The sequence below is a fragment of the Ictidomys tridecemlineatus genome, chromosome 3 (genome assembly GCF_052094955.1).
Source record: "Ictidomys tridecemlineatus isolate mIctTri1 chromosome 3, mIctTri1.hap1, whole genome shotgun sequence".
In the NCBI taxonomy this organism is placed as follows: domain Eukaryota; kingdom Metazoa; phylum Chordata; class Mammalia; order Rodentia; family Sciuridae; genus Ictidomys; species Ictidomys tridecemlineatus.
The window spans coordinates 191,941,378-191,967,165 of record NC_135479.1 but is presented as its reverse complement, the minus strand read 5'-3'; the positions used below and the strand labels follow the sequence as shown (position 1 = coordinate 191,967,165).

The 25,788-nt window shown below is 34.5% G+C and overlaps 1 long non-coding RNA gene across 7 annotated transcripts in view; it reads right to left on the bottom strand.

Moving 5' to 3' along the window:
• LOC120890358 (uncharacterized) overlaps positions 1 to 25,788 on the bottom strand; it is a 478,106-nt gene that overhangs the window by 7,229 nt on the left and 445,089 nt on the right. The window lies entirely within an intron of this gene.

The window sequence follows — 25,788 nt, the reverse complement described above, 5'->3', positions numbered from 1 at the left end:
TTATGGTATAGATATTAGGTGTCCCCTTCCCCCAAAGTTGATATGTAAGACAATGAAAGAATGTTTTGGGGGCTGGGATTGTGGCTCAGTGGTAGAGTGCTTGCCTAGCATGCATGAGGCACTGGGTTTGACCCTCAGCACCACATAAAAAATAAAGATATTGTGTCTACCTAAAACTAAAACATTAAAAAAAAGAATGTTTTGGGGTAAAATGATTAGATCATGAGAGTTGTAACCTCATTGGTGAATTAATTCACTGATATGGATTGATAGAATGGTAACTAGTTACAGGAATGGTGTGGCTGGAGGAGGTGGGTCTGGGGGTCTTGCCTTTGGGTTTGTATTTTGTCCCTGGTGAACAGAGCTGTTTCTCTGCTTACTGGTTGCCATATTCTGAGATGATTTCCTCTGCTGTGTCTTTTCACCTTGATGTACTGACCCACCCCAGGTACAGAGCTGTGGAATTAGTGGCCATGGAGTGGAACTTGGAAATCATGAGTCAAAATAAAAATTTTCGCCTATAACTTGTCAGGTCTTTTGTTCACAGCAATGAAAAGGCTGATTAAAACATTATTTATGAATGAATCTTGGTAAAATGAGAAAAAATAAGGACACCTGACTAAAACATTTAACCAATCTAATTTTTAGTTTACAGGAAATAAAGGGAAAGAAGAACAGGTCTAATGACACTGACACGGAAGGAATGCAATCAGCAAAAATCAGGATGAGAGAGATTAAAGGACAAATGACCCGGTTTCATCAGCAAATAATTTGCAGTGAATTAGAAAAAAGAGGAAACCTGTAGATTGAATGTAACTTTAGAAACAAGCCAAACAAATGTCACATGTGGACCTTGTTTGAATCCTTATTCAAACAAGCTAATTATACAAAGGAAAATGAGATAATCCCAAAATGTGTAGATTTATATGATATTTAGTTATGTTATGGATGTATTATAAATATTTGTAGGTGTAATAATGCCATCCTGGTTTCAATAACAGTGCTTATCTTTTAAAGATACATACTAAAAAATCTATAAGATGCTTGAATATTATAGGATGCCTGGATTTGCTTTAAAATCATCCAGGAAGTTAAGAATAGTAGGTATAGAGAAAACAGATTAGACATAATTTAATAAAAATTAAATCACTGAACCTCTATGTGTAATAATTACAGAGAGATTCATTATTCATAATTTGTATATATTTGGATATATATATACACATAATAAAAGTTTTTAAAATGCCTTTTTAAAATATATTTTCATTAATATTAGCACAAGCAGAAAATCAAAAGAAAATATAGCAAAATGCATACAGAATAATTCATTGAGACAGAGAAAACTCAACCCACTCAGAATGCTTGGAAGGTCAGGAAGGATTCTGAATTGGGTGTGGCTGAGGTGTTGCACTGATAAAATGTATATTCTAGAACAAAGCCCTCAGAAAGCAGAGCATTACAAGTGCTACAAAACCAACTGTATTTGAATTATATACCAATGAAAGCACAGAGAGAAAAATTAATATCAGAAGGTAGAAAGAAATATACCCCTTCTTACTTTACATCATGGACCCAACTCTTAGTTGTACTTCTGACAGATGTGCAGACAGCTTTATAGATTAAAGGGGATGGGTGGAGGAGACTGGAGGGTAAATAGGTCAAAACTCACATGGGTAGAATTCGAAGCAGCATATATTAGCTGTTTCTCCCAAACACGGAGGGTTTAGAACTAAAACTGCATTTTCATCACTTTCAAGATCCATATGTTTTTTCATTCGTTTCTTTCAGATCTATGTGCAATTTGTCTCAAACCTCTGTCAATATTTTGCCCATTATTTCACCAGTTTTGTACAACTGGCCTAGAACTATACTGCATGTGGCCACATAACATAAGGCATTCATGCTATTCACTCAAATTGAATGTTTGCCTTTAGACTTGAGTGAAACCTTTGCCCTGCTGTTGGCCCATTCCTGGTCTTGAACTCATTGGAGTGGGTTTGTTTGGATTATAGTCAGTTTGAACCTCCTTTTCAATCAATAATTGAACTATGCTCCTAAGATGCATTCTGTTTAACATTGAGGGAAAATAACACAGCTTGACCCTTGTGAAGTGTTATGAAGAGCTGCAGTCAAGTGGAACCTTTTTTTCCCTTTTTTTTTTTTTTTTTTGGGTCTGGTTGAAGTATTTCATTGCTATCTTAACCTTGAGCTGGGCAGAATTGTGAATAGTACATAAAACTCCTTTATCTTGGTTGCTTCAATGTTAAGAGGCCTTATTAACAGGAAAATGCTTAAACTGGATTGAGTCTGTAGCTAAACATTTAATTTTAATGCTTATAATAACTTAAACTAAGAAGGTAATAGCTACCATTTCCTGGGTATCCATTTTAGCCAGACACTAAGCTCCAAGGTGTATACATAGTATTACATTTGTATAGTTCCTCTGTAATTATTGGCATTGAAAAAGATTATCCAGCCAGTTGCTCTCATCAAGTTCACCACTCTTGTCCGACATTGCAAGGGCAGTGAGCAGAGTTACGAGAGAGACCTTAAATAGTATCCAGGGGTGGGCTGGAGCCAGCTTATACGAATTCAGATTATGTTTTCACAACTCAATATTAAGTGACGTCATGTTGGGAATTTAAAATGGCCATGGTGAATTTATATTACAGAAATCACTAAATATATTTTCCCCACCTCAGAGAGGTACTTGTTAAATTTTTGCCTCCATTGTATGCATCCCTCATCAGTTCTCCAAGAAGAAATTTTGTCATGGGGAATACCTGACCTGGCCCTATAACTGCCCTTGCAGGGAAGTACAAAACTAGGAATTAACTTGATATGAATAGGGGAAAGGAAAAAGATCAACTTCATATGCTGCTCACAGGTTCCACTTACATGCTCAGCTCTCTAGCCAGCCCCCAACTGGTTTCATTTCTTGAAAGAAGCCAGTTAGGAAACCATGATCCTTCAGGAATTTTCTCGATAATTGGGAGGATTTGGTGGTTAGCTGACTATGATTTGTGGGCTAAATCTTACCAATTCCTATCTTAAGAAATAACATTTTCTTGGGACACAGCCATGCCCCTTTCTTTATGTGTGTCTAGAACTGCTTTCACACCTCAACAGAAGTGCAGAGTAGTTGGTACAGACTGTATGGCTAAAAACATCCAAAAATACTTACTAACTGGATTTTTACAGAAAACAAGTTTCCATGAAGACAAGGATGGCGATGTGTTTGGTATATGGAGGATGCCTTCTTTTGGATTCAGTTCATATAACAACAAGATGAGAATAAACCAAATTTCTTTGTCTTACCTTAATTTGATGGAAGGAGCTGAAGAAATATAAACTATGCCTTTAAATTATATCCTGTGTATTCACCCAACCTCATTATGTTGGGAAAGATTCACTATGTCAGAAAAATATTCATGTCTTAGTTTCTCTTAGATTGGGACACTCAAACATTCTACTTAAACCTCTTTATTCAGTTATTCATTAAGTCATGTATTATTTGCACAAATATTTATTAGAGGCCTAGTCAGGCCCAGCTTATTAGGCTCTAGGCACTAGGGATATATCCAATGAATAATCAGAGGTCTGGATCAGAATTCATATTTTAGTGGGAAAGAGTGACATATTTGTTTGTCTTTTTTGTCTAAAATAACATTGAGAAGGGATAAGCACTATAAAGAAAACTTAAAGCAGGAAAGGTGTTGGAAATGAACAGGGTACTCTAAAGATGTTCAAGTAAAGCATCCTTAAGGAGTTGACATTTGAGCAGAGGGGAGAATAAAGGAGTAAGACAAGTGTTTCTGGAAGAGAGTGCAGAAAGAACTAAAACTCTCTAGCAAGCATATGCTTACTGGTTGAGGAAAGGGAAGGTAGGGAGCCAAAGAGAAGAAGTATAGGTATAGAAGATGATGTCAGCTAGATAGGTGAGGGCAAGGTCATATAGTGCTTTTAAGCACAGTAAGGATTTAAGGAAGTATTATTCTAATGACATAGAAAGCCAATGAACAGTTATGAGGAAGGTGCTGACTTGACGCAATTTGCATTTTAGTATAGCACTCTTATCTCCTCTATGTAGTAGAGACTACAGTGGGTAATAAAGGAAAAAAAAAACAGTTGCAGTGTGTTGCAATCATGCAGACAAGAGATACCTCATGTGTGTAGGAATAAAAAGTTATCAGGAATCATGAGAAAGCAGTTAAAGGAATTTTTTAACAGAAAATTCTTGTCAACTTCCTAAGTCTTTTTTTCTAATCAAATGCTAACTTAGTTCTTATTGTATGGAATATAGAATAGGGAAGAATTTATACATTCAACAAATGTTTATTGATCATCAGTAAGAGAATGTGTCTTTGTATTCAGATTATAAACTCTGAAAAATAACGGCAACAATTGTGTTCCTTACATCAACCAGCTCCTTCTCTTACTTAATAGAACCTCTTCTCATCCTGACCTCAGACCTCTCTATGGCTTTCTATCCATGGGGCTCATTTGGTGCAAAAACTGAGGCTGCTGCCATTGAGATGTTCTTCTTTTCTTGAGATTGAGAATGGAAGGAATGGATTGAAATAGAATACAGTCTAAGTGGTGCATGCAATATACATATACAATTGTCAAATGTTCTAATCTTCCAATTAACAAAATTCACTTATCACTATTAAAATTGGTGATTCTCTATCTGAAACAGCTGTGAAATTTCTTTAATTTATATTTATATTTAAATATTTATATTTAATATGGCTAACTACCCCTTGTTGCTTTCTTATCCCTCTATTAAGGTTTTTGGCAATATTCACCAACATTTTCAAACAAGTTTCTTTGAGGATCTTTCCCATTGCTTGACATACAAGGACATATATCTTCTTTCTCCAAGCCCACAGCTCTTTGCGTTGCCATGGGTATTGTGAATTTCACGTCTATTCCAAAAGTTGAGGTAATTCTTTGTTCTAAACAAAGGGCAGATCTTTGAACTGATTGAAATCTTCCAAATATAACCTGAAAAAGGTACCTGGTTTTCCAAACCAATAACATGCAAGCCCTGAGTGAACATTTTGTCATTTTAGTAGAATGGTGGTGGTATTCCCTGTCACATGGGTCTGCTGTCACTCCAAATGAAAACTTTCAATGTCAGATAAATTCAGGATATATAAATATATAGAGAGGGGCATGAATGTACTGGTAGGCAGTTCTCAAAACTGCAAATAAAAAAGTACCAAACTGGTCTGGGGTTGTGGCTCAGCAGTAAGAAGCTCACCTAGCACATGCAAGGTGCTGGGTTCGATCCTCAGCACCTATTTAAAAATAAATAAATAAATAAAGGTATTGTGTCCAACTACAACTAAAAAAAAAATTTAAAAGTTTTATTCCTAGAATAAAGTTTTTGAAATCTGAATACTGTCAGTTCCAAAATGAAACAGAGGACACATCAAGGTGACTTAAAATTTTATTAAAGAAGGTAAATATAATGACTATAAAAATTTTTTTATGTTGTGCAGAAAATGTGTAAATATCATATTTTTGATATAGTTTTAATTTTGAAAATATCCAATACCTACAATCTTGATCACATTTTCCTTAATGCAATCATTGGAGAAAAAAAATAAAAATGAAGACTTGGTAATCCTCCCCAAGGTGTGGATGAGCTGCATTGGACTTCTTCTATCTCACTAGCCAGTCTAAGGAGTATGCCTGGGGAGCTTGGAAGGGTTAAAGTTTTGTCTGTGACACTGAAATTGAGGCCAGCTGTAGGTCATATTCACGTCCCAGTCACAGGAAAATGAACCTGTGAGACAGAACCTAATTATCTGCTAAACCAAAAGCCAGTCTCAGTTCAATAACTTACGACAGAGCTAGCAGCCAGATATAGTGTTACCATGGCAACTTTGGAAAAAGCTCCACTGTGGTTGAGAATAAGGAGGAAGGGAAGGAGACTGTAACCCTAAATGTGCTGTAGCCGTTTGATCTCGGACAAGTGGGTTTGTCTAGAAAACCAGGTTATACTATACATGCCTACCCTTGTCTATCCACTTAAATTATCTCCTACAATTCCTGAAAAGGAATATGCAATTAAAATGTTCTTTGGGCTGAAAAATGATTCATTTGTTAACTGCTAAATGGGAATTGATTTTAAAGAAAAAAATTATAAGCTTCCTCTTTCTCCTCCTCCATGACATCCCCAAATACAGACAAAATAGGACACAAAGGGTGGGAATTCTAGAATACCTCATCATTGTAATGAATGAGGTTTGTGTCTATGAAATTCACTGTCTTTCTATTTTCCTTTCTTTCCAAATGCCGAGATATTTTTGAGGCAAAACTTTTGGGAATTGAAGTAGTGTTTACTTTTCCAAATGTTAGGAGTAGAACTGAAGAGTAGGGGAGAGATTTTTTTTTTTTTTTTTTTGTGAACTCTGCCTAAAATTTCAAGTGAATTAATTTCCTGGGATATTGAGTTAAGAAGAATCAAGCATTAGAGGGAGGTAAGCCCTGCCAGATTGGTCATTTTTCTTCTTGTCATTTCATCTTTGTAGCTGTTTCTGGAAGGACACTGGGTTTCTGAATTTTGGAATTGAGAGGGCTTTATGCACATACATATTTTAGAAGCCAGTTACCATGAGTACTGTGAAAATAGCATCTCAGTAAAAATATTAGCAGAAGGAGAAACAAGAGTTTACTACAGTCATTTTACTTAAAGGTAGAATTCAGAAATATATTCCTGTGTTTTTTAAAATCATTCCCAACGGAGACCAATCATGCTAAAGCTTGTCAGTTACAATTATTGGATCTCAATGTATTTGACAATTTTAATATGTCATTAATGATGTAATAAGACACATGTAGCACATAATATTATCGCTTAGGTTTGCTAGCTCTTATAATGCCAAAATTGAATCTCTTAGACTTCTATGTATAAATATATAGATATAGTAGTGTATTTATGTATAACCTATAAACACATTTTGTTTGAAGTAAGGAGAGGAAGAAATGTGGAGATGAATAATATCCTTTTCATATGTATGAATAACTTTGTGGTGATGCAAATGAGAAAACACAAAATGGAAAGTAGGGTTCTTCTAGCAGAAATATGACTAATAATATAACATAAAATTTGTCAATAAAGTCACTTGTGAATTTATTTACCTGTAAATTTTCTTTAAGATATCACATCTTTTAAAAATGTTTTACTTTCACCTATTATATTACATGTTGAGTATATAATTATGCAAATATGGAAACCCACCACTTAAAATCCCTGTAAAGTATCATGATAAATGAAAGGGAATTTTAGGATTTTAAGAAGATAAAGGGTGTCCTGTAGAAGGCAAAGGGACCGAAAAGCAACACCACAAGGCAAAATGAATTTTCTGATTAATTTCCAGGTAGGAGTAACCTAACCTCTGCTCATGACCCTAACTTAATTCCTTTTTAAGTAAATGGAAGCCAGAAGGTATATCCCTTTCTAAGACAGATGTTTCCGAGATCTGATTACTAAAAGGCTTGTGAAGATGCCAACTAAAAGGACAAAATCTAATACACCGTTTGGATCCTGTTACTCCCAATATAAATTCTTCTCTTAATCTTTCTACTTATATGAATTAATTAGTTAGGAAAGAAAATGAAGCAATTTTATCGGAAAAAGAAACATCTGAAAGAGCTATTGATTCAAATGCTTTTTACATGTTAGCCTTATCACACGTGATTAGCTTGCAGATATGAGATTTGTAATGATGCAAAGCACCAAATTTCACTGGATTCTCTGTTCCACTTGAATTCCCAGGAAGGATATGAGAGGCACTAACAAAGAAATCATACTGTTTTTCTCACAATGTTTTAAATCCATGATTTGGAAGAGCTATGCCATGACCTTACCTATCACAGTCTGCCTTTAACTATGCCATCACTGCTCATTTTCTTTAACATCAGAGCCAGTATTTCCTATATGTTTGTGTACTTTGTTTATTTCTATTGAGGATCCTAAATCTATAAGTGAGAATGGTGTGAAGCATAAGCTTCATCCAACATAAAGGCATTGATATGTGCAATTAACATGAAACAAATACAATTCAAAAAATATAGCTGAAAATAATTTTGCAATTTAAAATAATCAGCTTGACATATGAAAGATATATAATGTGTCTGTTGACTGAGCTAATAAATAAAAGGAACTCTTAAGGACCAAGAACTTGGTCATCTACAAAAAGACAAAAGGAGAAGAAGTAATCTTGAAAGAAATTTAGAAAATGGAAGACTAAACCCTAGGCTACCCTTGGGTAAATTACTAAGAAAAAATGTCCAGATTTTTAAAGGTTCTTAATTCAACCACTAAGAAGGAAATACAAAAGCTAATCTAGAAACATGGTTGTGATTATTGGATCTATCATTTTATCATGGACTAAGAATATATGAGGACTTAGTATATGATAAAGGTAGAGTTAGATATCTCTGATTTCTACTTTCTCCTTATTAAAGTGAGCACTAGTTTCTTGTCTTAATTAACTTCTGATAATACGCATCAGATTTGTTGGTCTTTTTTAAGTTTTTTTTTTTTTTTTTAGTTGTAGATGGACATAACACCTTTATTTTATTTATTTTTATGTGGTGCTGAAGATCGAACCCAGTTCCTCAAACATTCAAGGCAAGTGCTCTGCCACTGAACCACAATCCCAGCCCAGGATGTTGGTCTTTGGATATTGAAAAATGTAAGAAACTTTCCTCATAAGTTAAACCAAATAATTTTGCTCTTAGAAAGCTCAACTTGCTGACTAAATCCCTATATTTGGCTGGTGCTTTGGACCCTTTGAAACTTGATAGAATCTTCCATTTTTGTTAGTTAACCACCGATACCTCTTGCAGAGGTGGGAAACTTTTCCAGATCTCTTCCACAGTCGGCTAAAGAAGAATTTGATAAGTTAGGGGATTGGGGGAATGGTTGAGAGTACAAATGTATACAGTTCTTTCCAATTGTCATTCCTATAATCATATACAAACCTGCCTCTCCCATCTTCCAGTGGAAGGGACTATATTCCTTATGTCTTCATTTATGTGGTATCTGTTACCCCACTACCTACCCCCAGGGATGAAAACAAGGAATGTCACTCACCTATACCAAATTTTCTTCTTTCTCTCTGGCAGATGAGTCTGTTCACTCTTTCAGCCTAGGAAGTTTCATGGTGCTTTGTGTTATATGAAACTGCCTCTAGATCATATCTTATACTTTTCTCTTTTTTAAAGTTAACATTTATAAATTCCAAGATTCAGGCCCATATGATTAGGCTAATATTTCTGTCCATGCACTTTAGAAGTTAAAAGTAAAACCATTTCAGTTGGGCACAGTGCCACATACTGTAATCCCAATGGCTGGGGAGGCTGAGGCAGGAGGATTGTGAGTTCAAAGGCCAGCCTCAGTAACTTAGGGAGGCCCTAAACAATTTAGCAAGACTCTGTCTCTAAATAAAACATAATAAAGGGCTGGGAATGTGGCTCAGTGGGTAAAGTGCCACTGAGTTCAATCCCTGGTATAATCAATCAATTGATTGATTGATTGATTGATTGATTTTTTAAAAATTAAAATTAAAACATTTTATTCTCAAGATCCCATTTTTCCAAATCAGAGTAGTTTGAGATAATTTATTTTCTATAAATTCAAGAAAAAAATAATAATCTACTCGGTATTTCAAGTCTTCTGTTGACTATGTTTGCTTTTTTTAATAAATATTTTTATTTGTCGATGGACACAATAATTCATTTTTGGGGAATTGCTTATTTATTTTTTAATGTGGTGCTAGGATGGAACCCAGTGCTTCACAGGTGCTAGGCAAATGCTCTACAACTGAGCCACAACCCTAGCCCTTTACAATGTTCTTGATGACTTCCTCCTCCCCACTACAGCAATAAACCATTGAGCAAATGATTATAATTTTGGAAGGTAATAATCTTGGTGTAAATTTCAGATATTAGGATTCAATTAATCTTTTGGCTCTGTTTATTCTATCTTCTAAGTTTTTCTTTGATCTCTCCTGGTCTTTCTGATTCTACTGGCACCGTTTGCACACAAGCCATTGTCATCTATCCCAGTTAATATCCCAGGGGGATCATTATTATATAATTATATGAGACTTTATTTACCATTAGAGTACTGCTTATATCAGGTAAGAAAAAGGTGGAAAAAAATCTATACCTGTGAGCTGATCCATCAAACATACTTTAGTTAAAAAAAAGATGTAATGCACATATTATAAAATGATACACGAGAAATTTAATTATTAAATCTAATACTTAACAATTAAAAAGGAAATTACAAGCTGGGTATGGTGGCATATGTTGGTAATTTCAGGGGCTTGAGAAGCTGAGGCAGGAGGATCACAAATTCAAAGCCTGCCTCGGTAACTTAACAAGACCCTGTCTCAAATAAAAAAATAAAAAGAACTGGGGTTATGGCTCTCAGCTCAATTTCTGGTATAAAAAAAGGAAATTACAAATGATTATGAAAAAAATAAATATTAAGTGCATGTACATGATGAAAGAGTGAGAATAAATGATTACATCCTGAATGGAAAGAGGATTCATTTCCTGTGTGATTAAATTAATAATTGTTTTTGTTTTTCTATTTATCTGGAATTTCACATTTCATGATTTTATAAAATGAACAATCTGTTATCATTGTGCAGTAAGAGTTTAATTTGCTTTGTAAACAAACTAGTTTTCTTTAGATAATGTGAAAATATATTAAATTGAGCCAAGTTAGCTTGAGACTAGTAAGGTTAATAATATTGGACTAGTAGGTTTAAGTCCATTTGTGACCACAAGCACTATCTTTTCAGTTGCATATGAAAGAATTCAGTATTTTCATGATTTCAATCACCTAAAAGTGAACAACTCTGTGGAAATCCAATGGTCATCTTAAGATTACCTTAGAAATGGAAGTCATTCAAAAGACAGCAATAAGACAGACACTGAATAGATTTCTGGTTTCAAAAGTGTTCAACTATGTTTCTAGGAAAATGATTTCCAAAGCTATGTAATCACCTCTAAATTCCCCACTATTTCTTTTTATCTTCCTACAGTTTCACATTCATACTATGTGTGTAAGTCAGCAGACTGTTATGGTAATAAAACGCCAGAAGTAATAAGCTTATAAAAAGGAAAAGTTTGTTGGCTTTTTTCTACAACACTATCTGCAGTTGTAGTCCATAGTCAGTTGACCCTGTTGCTTTTGGACCTGTGGAAAGTCACCATATCATGGTGGTAGTGCTTGGTGGAACTAAGCTGCTCACCTCAAGTCATTGCACAAAAAAAGGAAGAAGAGGGGACAAAGGGCTGGATACCACTCTCTCCTCTTTAAAAACAGCACCTCCAGTGATCTGAAGAACTGCCACTAGGCTCTACCTCCAAAGGGTTCCTTTATCACCCACAGCACTAAGCCTGGACCAAATCTTTAACACATGAGCCTTCAGAAGATATTCCATCCAAATTAGAGCACCATGCATGTAATTTCTAGAATCCCAAAGCATTGTGTTTATATTTCTTTAATGGATCTGTTATGTTCTGAATTTATACTTTTTTGGCTCTCTTATTTTCTCATAAGAATATACTATACCAAAAGGAAGAAATTCTAAGTTCATTATGTATTCCCAACCTACCTTAGAATTTATATTTTGTATATATTAGGAATTAATGGATGAATAGGTAGAAGGATGAATATAAAATTTAAGAGTTGTAGTGTCCTGTCTATAACTATTTACAATTTCTCTTGTTCGTGGGACTGTATAAAACAATCAACTTAATAATTAAAGAGTATTCCTATTTACACGAATGAATTAAAACAATTTTGATGGCAAATAATGAAGATGAAGAGGAATCACTACCAGGAATCATGGTAATAATTCCAAATTTGATAAAACAGAGAGCAGTAATGCCCAAATTCTCCATTAATATTGTGCTTTGGAGACCTAAGACTTCTCTAAGTTTAGATCACTTTTAGCGAGAGAGCAAACAAAAATACTAAGTATGTGTAATTTTCTTCTTCTATGTCTTTTGAAGAAACTAGGGTATTCCCTTAAAGATAGAAGACAAGACAGAGTAAATTTTAAATTTTAAGTATTGAATACCAAGCTCCTAAAAGCCCTAAAAGAATTTCTTTTCACACTAGCAAACTGTGTAGTTACTTCTATTACTTGGGTATAATGGCCAAAATCTCATGAAGTTTAATATCTGAACCTACCTAACATAATTCAGTGCTTGTTATTCTACACTGGTAGTAGAATAGTTAAAACTTAATGCTTGAAACCTTCTTTTGGTATGCTAGAACATAAAAATTCAAATACTTTTCAGATTTTTAGGGTTGAGACCTGCTTAATTGATTTCAAAATCACTCAATATTGGACATGATTTATTATTAGATAATCAACAGTTAATCTGAATATATGTGTACATAACTTCTATTTTTAAGTCATAGATCATTTCACAAAAGTTTTGCAAAACTGAACAACAATTCCTGCTATTACCAACTTTATGCCAACAATGTATCATGGTTAAAATAAAATCTGGCTTACTAGTGATTTTTTCTTACTTAAAATTTTTAAAAATCAATTTCTCTATATTAAGGATGAAGATGGAAGTAAGAATATGGTTTTGCAGCTCAAAGAACTCACAATATAAAACTCAAATAATTCTCTGCTGATCATGAAATCTCAAACAAGGTTCAAGAAGACACAAGAAAAGGCTTGAAGTAGTAACCTAAGATTTGTGAAATGAAATTGATTTCCATTCTAATCAGGTCTTTTACTGTTCTTGAAAATGTCAAGGTGTTAGCCTTGGCCATTATGAGACTATGATTTATAGTTGAGACAAAGTGATAGTACCAGCTGACTGTCTGGAGCCATGGTATGGTGTCTGGGAAGGCTGCTGATGATAGCCATCACTTTTCATAGCCAATCAGCATCACTTAACTAAGACCCAGGTCCTTTTTCCTCCATCTTGATAAGGGACAGATAAAATACAATCTAGAAGATTTTCTTTGTGGGAAATAAACAAGCATTATGAAGGGAAGGAGGTATCATCCTTCACAGAATAAATTACAAACATTATTTATGCCAATCTGTATTTCAGCCCTTTGGGAACACATATTCATGAGAGGAACATAAACTGATGTTCCAAATACGACAACTTATTTTAATATACTGGAAACCACAGAATAATTTTATAATTTGATTAATTAGTGAGAAGAATGGTGAATGTTAAAATATATTTTCAAACTCTCTAAATTATATTTATAGCTTCTCATCTGCATCATAAAACAAAATGTTTTACATTAGAATCATTACTTACAACAAATTAATCTTTTTGTCATAAAGAAAGAACCCTGGGTAGTAGTTATTGATAGTGAAATGCTATAACTGCTAGGGCATCACCATAATAAACAAAAGTGCTAAAAAGGAAAGGATAAGGTACAAAATTCTAGCATCCTAGCCATATAATTGTAGCCATCATATATACATATATACATCTTTCACACACACATTCATTACCAGGGCCTTATTCTGTTAATCTTCTTGTAGTTCACTGGGTGTCTAATTATTGTAAACCTGGTTTGGACAGAGAAGTGGATTCACCAATGGGCATGTGATCCAAACAGAGCCAATCAGAGCCTTTCTGATCACTGAAATTTATGTTTGGGTAAAACAAACCCTTCTCCCTTCTAGAATCTCAAACTTCAGGAATGATGTGTGATGTAAGTCTAGAGTTAACCGAGGCTGTCATTTTTTTTCCACCACACAGCGAGAGTCACCTAAGAATGAGGCCAACACAGTAGAGAAAGAGGGACAGGAAGTGACATTGAATGGGAGACACAGGGGCAGAAAGGATATAGAGGACTTGGGGAGGCGGAAAATGGATGAATTAAGGAATGAACACTTATTTTGAGTGAATGAAATACATTTATGAATTGGTGAATTCCATGTGTCTTTAATTGTCAAATAGCATCTCTCCCCAGAACCAATAACGATGATCACTAAGCAATTTCATGCTTCTGGGTTCATTATGACTTGCAATCCCTGATGACATAATATCTATGTAAATTCCCAAAGCTTAAGAAAAACTTTCTAGGAATTCCATCCCTGAGTCAAGGCCATATTAACCTAAAATGAACTTTATAAACAGTTCTTTATGTCAACATAGAGACCAACAAAATAAATATTCTTACAGATGTGATTATTCCAGATGCGCATGCTTTGTAAGTAGGTAAATAAAGGACAAATAGAATTTTCTTACTCAATAAATCAGCGATAAAGTTGGGATCACTTTTTTAATCTCTCAAATTTATAATCATATAGTCTTATTATTCATTGCAATTTGCTTTTTCAGTTACTTCATTATGCTTTTTAAAATATTTAAATTAGGGCTGGGGATGTGGCTCAAGCAGTAGCGCGCTCGATTGGTGTTCGATTCTCAGCACCACATACCAACAAAGATGTTGTGTCTGCTAATAAATAATAAATATTAAAATTCTCTCTCTCTCTCTCTCTCCCTCTCTCTTTAAAAAATAAAATAAAATAAAATATTTAAATTATAATGTTGAATTTGTTGAAATAAACTGGGAATAACATATAAGCTGGATATTTTTCTTCCAAAATAGGTTGAGTACCTTTGTTATCAAATGTCCAATTGCTAAAAAAATATATTCTCTCTTTGTCCTATAGATATATTTGGTTGATTTTAGTCAGTTCACTAGATGGTCCTCACTAGAGACATCCTTTGGGGGAGAAAACACACTCTCTCTCTCTCTCTCTCTCTCTCTCACACACACACACACACACACACACACACACACACACACACACACACACTTTTTTTAAACATAAGATACAATTCCTCTGAGATTCTATTAATCATTTTTCCTCTCTAATTGAAAAAGTCACCACATACATGAGAGTACGAATTTCATTCTTCTAAAAAGAACCTTAAAAGTTGACATTTCTTTGAACAATTGTTTCAGAAATCCTTTTTTAAGTACATTTTCATTTTCTGGCATGCCTTGAATTGAATTCTAAACTTTCTGCTGCTTGTCCTCTAAGCCCCTCTGGTGAATTTAAATAGGCTTCCCTATATATTTAGTACATTCAAGAATTCTTTGTTGCAGGGCCTACTCTGCTTTATTATTAGAGGGCTGTCTCGGAAGTCCAGCAGCCAGTTTGTTTTCTGCCATTAATAAAAAAGTCTACTTTTTTTTCCACTTCTTTGAAGAAGTTGAAAAGGCTCCATGTTGGGTACAGGGGGGCCAGGAAGAGAGGGAGAAATGGAGGGAACCAACTGTGGTGTAATCCTCCAACAAAAAATACTGTCTAATATGGAGAACTCCCCCAGGTTTACAAATGCCAAGGCTGGGCTTTGAGTGTGATGTATAACAGAGTAATAACTTGGACCCAGACTGATCCTCCCTAAGATTATGAAGAAATCTGTGAGAAAGACATTGCACTTTAAAATGCTTCAAAGTCAAACACCTCAGTTGGCTAGTGTTTCTTACTGAAGATGTTCAGAAGCTGGGAAAACAATCACAATATAAATCTATAATTTGTTACACTTCATTTATATGTCTACAAAAATACATAGAAGGACTTCGAGGAAGACCTACTAATTTGGATATATGAAATATTTATGTTGACTCATGGCCTGAGGAAAGCTCTTTCGAAGTCTAGGAAAGATGATGCCAAGTTACTTGATGCTCACAAAATATCAGACACCTGCCCACAGAGAGGGAGAAACTTCTTTGAAAAGAGGAATGGTTAAATCTTCTCACATAAAAGAACCCAGAACACCCCATAACCTTATAGGACCCAGACAAAACCCAGAATTTATTGTGCATACTTACTTGACGCAAAATATGTAGTCGATGATTACTGTTACACATATTTTGATTGTTAAGGAATTAATTATGAAGGTAACAAACTTAAAATCACATTACTTATATCAACAATAAAAAATTAATTTACTCTAACAGATTTTTTCACTTTTAAATTATCCATAAAATATGCATGGAATTACCTTATATAAAAAAATGAAACAATTTAATCTTAAATTAATTAATCTCATTTACCCTCAAGTTACCTGATTTCAAACTCCCACAAGTAAAATATTATATACAAGTTAATACTAGCTGGTAATGCACTTCATCTGATAAAGCTACACTGAGCATAAAGAGAGGTAGGGAAAAGTAACAATCAATGAAATTGAAGCTAACTTAATGAAAAAATCACGTGGATGATTTTATCAAGATGCCTCAATTTTTACACTGTTTCTAATAAAACTACTTAAGAAATGAAGATATATGTATGTGTGTATGTGTATATGTATATATGAATAAACCCTTGTGCACCTGGTCACTGATAAATAAGAATACTAACTGTGAAGATGACACACAGATAATAATAGCAACTAAGTTTCTGAAAACTAAAAATATCTTTGCAAAGCTACACAAAAAACACTATTTTTCAAATGTTTACAAATGCCCAGGATTTTTTTTTAAATTTCTCTAAATTAGGAACTTTGTTTTCCTTTTCCAAATGCAGTTACTAAGGGATCAGTGGGATTTGAGTGCTAAGTTAAATGTCTAGTAAGAAATTAAACAAAAGAATCCAAGCAATCAAAATGATGCCTGCATTTGCTGCCCACAGAAATGTAGACTGCACTGCATGTGTAAATGGCAAGAAAATTTGGGCGTTAGCTAACCCTTTATGTCCTGCTTTTCTCAAAATTCACCCAATCATGACAGCTTGTAAAACCATTTACATATTTAAGGTGCATTAGACCAAGTTCAGATATGTTTACCAGCATGTCCATTTGAAGAAGAGTTTAAGGTAGAATGTACCTTTTCCAATTTCATAAGTAATTAATTTGGATTGTAATTCCCCTGAGATACTTATTCCTCTTCTAGACATTATTAATGTAGTCTAATGTTTGAATGATTTAAGAATATCTCTACTCTCTTCTGTGGCTTCACTGGAATCCTGAAGTGTTTAGGACTTTTAAATTGAGAAAGATATTGATCCCATGAAATATAATCATACTTAGATTTGGCAAAATTCCATAGTAGCTTTCTTGATGGATCCTAAAAGGCGTTCAAGAATGTCATTTTGGAAAATTGATGTTTTCCTTAAAGAGATGTAAAGTTAAAAGCATGAATATCACAATATTATAAGAGTAACACAAAAGAGACAAAAGAAAAAGTAATATTTCATTGGTCTTTGGTAGATGTTTAAGTTGAATAATGAATTTTGTTTTTAAAAGGAACTCAAAAGTTCACAGTAAATAAGCAAACAATATGAGAAATAAAAAGAATCAAGCGGGGGGGTGGTATAGTTATATAAAACAGTGATTTGCTATTTCAAAATTAAAATGTACAAATAAGCTGGTGTCAGAGAGGAGGTGATTCCTCATTTCCACCGCATTGAGCAAGCTCACATCGGCAGCAGACAGCTCTTAATGTATGCGTCTGGCTCTGGCTGTCCTCCCAACCAAGAAGCCATGGAATTGTTAATATCACTGCTTTTTTTGTATGCAACACACATCATTTTCTCGCTCTTTGTTGTAGATCTCCCTTTTATTTTAAGCTTAGTATGATCTGATTTTCCAAATCATATTATAAAGCCCCCAAACAAACAATATTATCCTGTCACAGCTGAAACAGAAGTGCAGAGAAAGTGGCATCTGTCTGTACACATACAGTATAAAGTAGCTTATATAAACCCAGTTACTCACTTATGTCTACACACACCTTTATGGACTAAGAGGAAAGCTTTATCAATAATACTCTCACAAAAGACAATTTACATAGCAAAGTTACATAGAGAGGTTCAAAGAATGCAATAAAGAAAACATACATAGTTTGCATGTTTACAGGAAAAATGAACAAACGTTGCACTCTAAATTCAGCTTTGCTGTATTTCTTTTATGGAACATAAGTAAATATATAATATGTGTGATTCATAAATATGATAACAAAAAGAAACTGTTTGCATTTAAAATATTCTGTATCTCATATTACTATAACCAATAAACATCTATCCCTTACCTTATTTTATAACCAAACTGAAAGAACATCTTATTCATATTTTGTATGATCATGTTAAAAACAAGTGTCAGTAAACATATACTGTATGTGATTGTTGTATAACAGGTAGTTGCTGATCCATTGTGTGAACAATGCTAGTAAATGTTTCTGTATGCATGTACATACACAGAAAGTTATTTGTAACTGAAAAAGTTTTGGCTTTTAAAAATGTTCATTTGCAAGAAGAGATAAAAAGAAGTAAAAGAAATATTTCTAAGGATCTTTACAGGTTATACTGTTTCCTTTCATTTGGAGTTTTAAAACATGTTTATACAAACACGTGCACACTGAAAATTTCAGAGTTTCTAGATAAATTAAATAGGTGATATAAACAAAAAAATCGAACCATGTATAGAGTAGATACATGGTTAATAATATTCTTGTGCCTTGTAGAGATAAGGACTCTCTTCACAATATTGTATTAATTTTTAAGTAATATAACTTTATAGGTGATTTGTGTTTTGTGATATTTTAAACACAAGTAATTCTATCAAATTCAAGAAAAAAATGAATAAAGACTCCATACAGTATTCTAAAATACAGTCATACATTTATTTTAACAATGCAGAAAATAATTTATGCTACCAATGTAAAGTAGTGGAGTTAAAAGAAGAAAGTCACTTTCTTTCTTCTTAATTGGAAAGTCTCTCATTTTCATTTTAAATCATGATATTTGTAATGTAACACTATTGTAACATTTTTTAATAGATTCAGTATACTGATTTGTCTCAAAAAAATACACATTTAAGGTGTCAATGACCAATAAATGTCCAAATGTGACATATTAGTTATGGTTGGAATACTTACTGCTAATAAAACTAAAATTCTTAGTAAACTGAAACTATGCAGTTCACATTCAGTTGTCAGAGGAGCCGGGACAGTTTGACTTCATAGGTGGGGTTCACTGCTTTATCTCACACAGGTCCTTGACACACCCACACACAAAGTAAAATGTGAAAACCAAAAGGTGCCATATTTTCCTAAATTTTTGAGGACAACTCTCATTCTTGGGCTCTTTAAACAAGGGAATTTCTGATACATTTAAAGTATTTTGTTTGGGTTAAAGACTGAGGAAAACTCTGGCAATAAATACCAAATATAAACAGCATTTTCCTTAAATCGGTAGTAAAATCTAATAGGGTCAGTAAAAAAGACTGTAAATCATTTTATTTCTAGGCCTCAAGCATCAGAGCTGTAGATTACATATTCCGAGCCATAGTTGTATGAAGACATAACAAGATTGATTTAAGTAGCCAATGTATATAATTCTATGCAAATGAAAAAAAAGTTATAAATATAAACAATTCTCTTCATTAACTAAGGAGATATTCTCTTACACAAACCACTTAAAATACACCAAAAGAAGCATTTAAAACCACTCGTATTTTAATTCTGCCTCTTACATAGATATCTACTCTGTTGCTTTCCTATGGTCTTTATAAAACAAATAGCTATTTCAGTGTAACTGTGTAATCACTTTAGACTACAGTTTCTGACAACAGTATTTTGGGGGGGAGTCATGGTGAAAACATTGCTGATTATAAAGAAATGCATTGTTCTTTTCTCCTAGGCAGGATCTAGGTATGTTCTTTTGTTCTGCTGGTAACTGCAGACAATCAATAAGGTCCAAAGCTGCTGGTTCCCCTCCGCCTAGGTCCCAAGAGCCTGACTTGTGATGTTACTAAAATACCTCACAAGTTAGGGTCTCAGGGACTAGGAAAAGTCTGGTTTGATGCAGTAGAATTCTTCTTCCAGTAATAAGGATGGTTTAGAATTACAGTTGGGTTCGGTTAGACTTTTTCCTCTAAACACTAATTAAAATACATAAGTAGACATATAAACGATAAGTAAAGGATGAGGTGACTAATCACGATGACCATTTACAGCCTAATTCCACACCTTCAAATAATGAAGAATATGAAAAACAATGCAGACAATGAACAGTTAAGAGCCATTCCATTAGATTCAAAGAAAGAGACTAAAAATGGGTTAAAATCTGCTGCTAGCCGATCTGTACAGCAACACCATAGCCACTATTGCATTAAAGAAGGGTTATATGCCAGTTAATGGAACCCTAATTGAAATTTTGCTTTCCATTACACTTCTATACATCACAACTGTTAAGGTGGGCCCAGGACATATAACCCTCTAAATCTGATTTACACATATACCGTTGCAGTTAAGAATCAAACAAAAACTTTTTTGCATGTCATAATTTAATACCTCTGAAGCTCAATTTTTTTCATTAAATCTCCAAACTACCCAGACAACAAATATTTCCATGCATACTCTGTAGTTATTTGAGCAATGCCACTTAATAAACATGTAACTTAAAATCCTGGCAACATCATAAGAAAGAAAAATGATTCTATTTCTTGAATAACTACATTATAATGCTCGATACTCTTGAAAACACACAATCTCAATCCAGTATATTCACTGAATTTCCTCCGATCTTTTAGCCTTGTTTGTGGTTCGAGAACAGAATTTGTACTTTAGGAATGATCCAAGGCTTAGTAGCACAGAACGCAGGGTAAAACAATCGGACCAGCCATAACATAAAAGTCCTGGCCACAGAAGTAGAATCTGGTTCTTCTGAAGTGGTTGATCTTAAAAGGGAAAAGAGGAGGAAAACAAAACAAAACAAAACAAAACAAAACGGAAAGAATTAGAATGTTTTCCTGTAGAACAGGTGAATCATCCATTTCCAAGTTAGCTGCAAGGAAAGCTATGCTGAACAAAATATTTGCTAACTGGCCCCCCCTCCTCCACCCTAGTACCACACCCCTTTCCAACCACCACCCCCCACCCCTGTCCAGATCTTTACTTTGCCTTGTAAGACTTTAAATATTCTGCTCCATGATGTAATGCATCATTATATAAGATCTCTTTCTGTTTATCATTTGATTTTCCATACTGAATTAGTTATGACTTAAAATAAATAGTTTAAAAAATCAAAAACATGAAAACAAAAAAAGCAGCATTCACAAAAAGCCAAAAAATAAAACAGTCCTTAGATATAAGTCCATGCTTTTCCTTAACACTGAATATGGCTTTACAATTTTTGACCATAGCATTACACCAATTATTAGAATGAAAAATCTCACCCCTCCATAAATATGACATTAACATAATTATACCACCCCCATCACGGAGACCCATCCTCCTTAGGGAATACATCTGATGCTCCAAAGATGGAAATCAGTCAGATTTTAGTTGCTCTCCAACGTACCTTTGCTTCTCACTGACTGACTGGCTTTTACCCTCCACGCACTCACACGCCACCCCCTCCCCTCGGCTAGACACGGATGCCCGAGCGAGCACGCGCGCGCACACAGGCATACAGACACACGGCGAGAGGCGAGGCAAAGCATCTGATGCTGACTCAGAGCGCTTCTGTGTGCAGGGGGTGGCAGCGGCTGGTATTTTCACTGCGCTCATCATTAACATTAACTCACAGTCTAGCATCCACCCTCTCCCAGACCTGCTGGACTGCAGCATTTGCATGACGCTGTCACTCTAGCCTTTGCAGGTCAGATGATGGGAGGGGAAAAGAAAGAAAGGAAAGGAGAGAAAAGAAAAGAAAAGAAAAAAGCCTCAAGGTTCTCATAAAATGCCTTCATTTCTTCCAGGGTTTCCTTATTTTTCCACCTTTCTACTTCCTCTGTGGCTGTTTCTCAGTTGTTTGACATCTTTCCGGAAGAAAATGTCTTGTACTTCAATGAGCCAGTCGTCAGCTGGCCCTCCCCTCCCCTCGTGCTGGCATCCCCACCCCTTTCCCCTGCTAATCAATAAGACAGATCTCCGAAGGCAGTTGTGGAAACAGGCTCTGACACAGTCTTATCCTGGATCCCCTACCTCAGAAGCAGGCAGACAGACTCACACGTGATAAAAATAATGTAGCAATTCTTTAACAGCCCTAGACTTTACGCCTTCATTTTTTTTACCCCTTGGCTAAAGAAAGAGCAAAAGAGTCTTTTCATTTCTATATGAAGCCCCCCAAAATAGCCCAAGAGATACATGAGTGAGGCCAATCTGTTCAGAGCTATCATTTCTAGTAATAATAATAATAACAATAATAATAATAAACAGCTATGATTTTAATAAAAGTAATTGCTTCATATTTTTATTAGCTGTGCTCTCATTTCACAGGAATTATAAAACTAGCCAGATTCTGAATCATCAATATGATTTAAACTGTGTTGAAATCCTAAATTGCTGGAATGAAACCAACTAACAGAATATTAGTCTATTTCAATTTTTTAAAAATGACTTAAAAATTACAGCACATAACTGTGTTCGTGAATATGGAAAAGTCTTGGAGATTGAGACATTGTTTGCAGGCTATAAATATTAATGATTGGATATGTATGTCTAAATAAAATATGGATTCTTGTACATATGTAGGAACAATCTCCTATATGCATTATTACAGAGGAAAGTAAAATATTTGACTAAACACAGTCATGTTTATGCTGGTGTCTCACAACACACAAGGCAGTAAACAGGTTTTTACCCAGTTCCTTTGTTCTTCAATTGCTCCCTGTAATGACAGAGTGTGGTAAACTGCCTACCTTTCCTTTCTACATGAGCAGTATTTCTGAATTACTTGCCAGACAGAACTAGCCATTGGTGACTGCAGCAAACACGAAATACATACAAAGAGAAGCAAAGCATGCAGTCCTCAAGCCAACACTAATGCTGCCCGTGCTGTAGATATTTCAGTTTACTCTCACAGACAGATCCCAGCATGCAGTGCGGCACTGCAGGACCAACTAAGGTAGCAGTTTGGCAACAGATCTGTGGCAACAAAGTGGAGAGCAACCATTCGCAGAGGCTCCAAAGAAAACATCCCACAGCCCACAAAGAGATAGAAGCATCTGTAGTAGAATGTGTATCTCTGGAATCAGCTCCTACAGGCTCCTGATTTGAAAGAAAAAGGAAAAGGAAACAGGCATGGGAGGGGGACCTCAAACACAAAAACAAAAAGAGAGAAAAAAACAAAGTGGGCACCACCTGGAAGTGTGGAGCTAAGTTCATACTCTCATGAGAAAGAGAAAGGCAGGAAGGAAAAGAATTAAGAGTGAGGGAAAAAAGAAAACACAGAAATGGGAAGAGGGAGGGAAAGCATGAGGAAGGGGAAGAAAGGAACAGCTAGGGAAGAATCACTAAGCATGAATCAACAAATATGATACGAAATTGAACTCCAGAAACCGAAGACTGAGGACAAATGTTCAAGCCTGGAATCCAATAGAAACTAAAACAAAAATTAACCCATGCACAGCATAGCGTAAAATACTTATTGTCAGTAATAGTGAGATGCCTGCTGAATTCTTCCTGTCCTACGTGTGTGTTAAATTGATTATCTCTTAATCTCTCATCGCTCAGACCCATCTTTTATTTTATTTTTACTTTTTTTCCCCCTTAACTCTCCCGCATCTGTAACCTTTATTTATATTATTTTTTTTTCTAGACAGTTGCCCACAATACTCTGGATAAATTAATGTCATGACCTCACTATGGCTATCAGACATAAAATGTCGACTATTTTAATAATTGAACATGCGCTTACAGCCACTGCCTACTGATATGCCGGCTCTCTGGACTGCCTCCATGAGCACCTCACTCCCAGCTCTTCGAATCAGGAACAACAGATGCAAATACAACTCCCCCCACCCATCACTGCCATTATTTTATTTTTTTTTATTACACACAAAGACAATCACACATGACTTTACAGAAGGATAAAAATGTTAACTGAGGAGTTTAAAAACAAAACAAAAGAAATACAGGTTTGAAGAGAAATAATAATTATGATTGAATAGCCCTACATGTAAAATATTTATATCCAAACGGGTTAGCCAGTTCCAAGTGCCCAGGCTTCTCTCAGGACATCCTTTAGGGCCAATAAGAAGGCAGACTTGAATAAATCAATATTTATTTCAAAGGAGATGTTATAAATCAGTGCAGTTACCACTGTCATAAATACAAATTTGTCTTTTAAGTCTCAACTTCTAATCATTAATGCTAACATATTCCTAAATCAGACTTTATTCTTTGACTATGGTGAAAATATTTACAAAGCAAAATTTTGACTCTGTTTTACATTTAATTTAAATAATGCAATATATGCATAGTCTTGCTAGATCAACTATTTGTACACAATATTGTAGATTTGTTAACTTTAAAAGAATAGTCAATATAGGGCTGAATGCACAGGAAATGACATATTCAGTAAAGGAACAACCACTCTGAAGTACTTTCATGCCACCTGTCTTCTTACTTCCAAGACAGGAATCCTTTATTTCTTACAAACATTTGAAATCAGTGTGATTATATCAATCATATTTAAAGTCATGGGTAAAATGTGGGATGATGAGGATGGAGGACAAAATATGATCCACAGTTCAACATTTATGGATGTACAGAATATATTATTATCTGTACAATATTTTCTTTGCTTTACCTAACCTGTATTCTCCAATAAGCTGCAAACAGCTAAATACATTAAAGATTAAAGTGAAAAAAAAACTAAAATGAATTTCCTCTGTTTCCCTAGCCATATTTCAAGTGTATAGCAGTATATATGGTAGGTGACTACTACATTGGACAATATAGATATAAAACACAGCCAACTTTGCAGAAAGTTTTATAGGACAATGCTGACTTAAACTGTTATTGTAAAAAGCTGTATAGCATAACTGGTCATTGGATCCCAAGATTTCTCTTCCAATCTATGTTAAAAGAATAATACTGTGTTGACTTATTTGGAGATCTAAAATACAGAATTGGCTGAAGAGCAACTTGTGCTTTTATTACAAACTGGTTTGAAATATACAAGATTGCTTAAGGGGGGGGCTACATAAAAACTTTCAGATAGTTGATTTTTAAAAATCAAAAAACACTAAAGCTACTCATGTGAAAGTCTCTAAGTACATCTGAGATGCTTATTTCTCTAGCCTTTCCAGAAATGACAGCCACACTCTTTTCAGTGCCAAACAATTTATATTACACATATCTGCTTCCCATAAAGAAAGTATGTAATAGCAATGTGAACAGCAAAAATTTAGAGCAAAAAGTCCTTCTGAACAGGTCCTATTAATGTAAGAAAGGAAGAACAATTAGGAACATAAATAAACATGGTTAAACCTTTTTTCTTTCTTACTTAATTTTAAGAGAAAAGAAAGAATAAAGGGCAGGGAGACAAGGGTCAGACCTCAATAAACTGAGATAGTCTTATTAAGAAATTTCCTGTGAAATAAAACACTGGGAAAGTAAAAAAAAAAAACAAAAACCAAAAAACACAAAACAGAAGTATATGTATGTGCACATGTGTGTGCACAAGCATGGGTATACAAAAATGTGTACACACCTATATACCTTGGTATGATAATTTGAACTACAAATCAGAATCTAGAACCAATTATTTTAAGCAAAGTTAAACTAAAGGAAAACATCAATGTACATGAGCTATTGCTTTAAAAATTTTATGGTAAATGAAACAGCTAGATTTTTAAGTAGGAAAAAAATCTGACCTACATATTATTTTAGAATTTTATTATTTGGACTAGAAGATGATTCAGTGTTTAACGCCACACTTTATGACTGGGATGCTAAAGGTTTATTTGTCAATATGAAATTATTATTTTTTTTTATCGTTTGATTTAAATGTA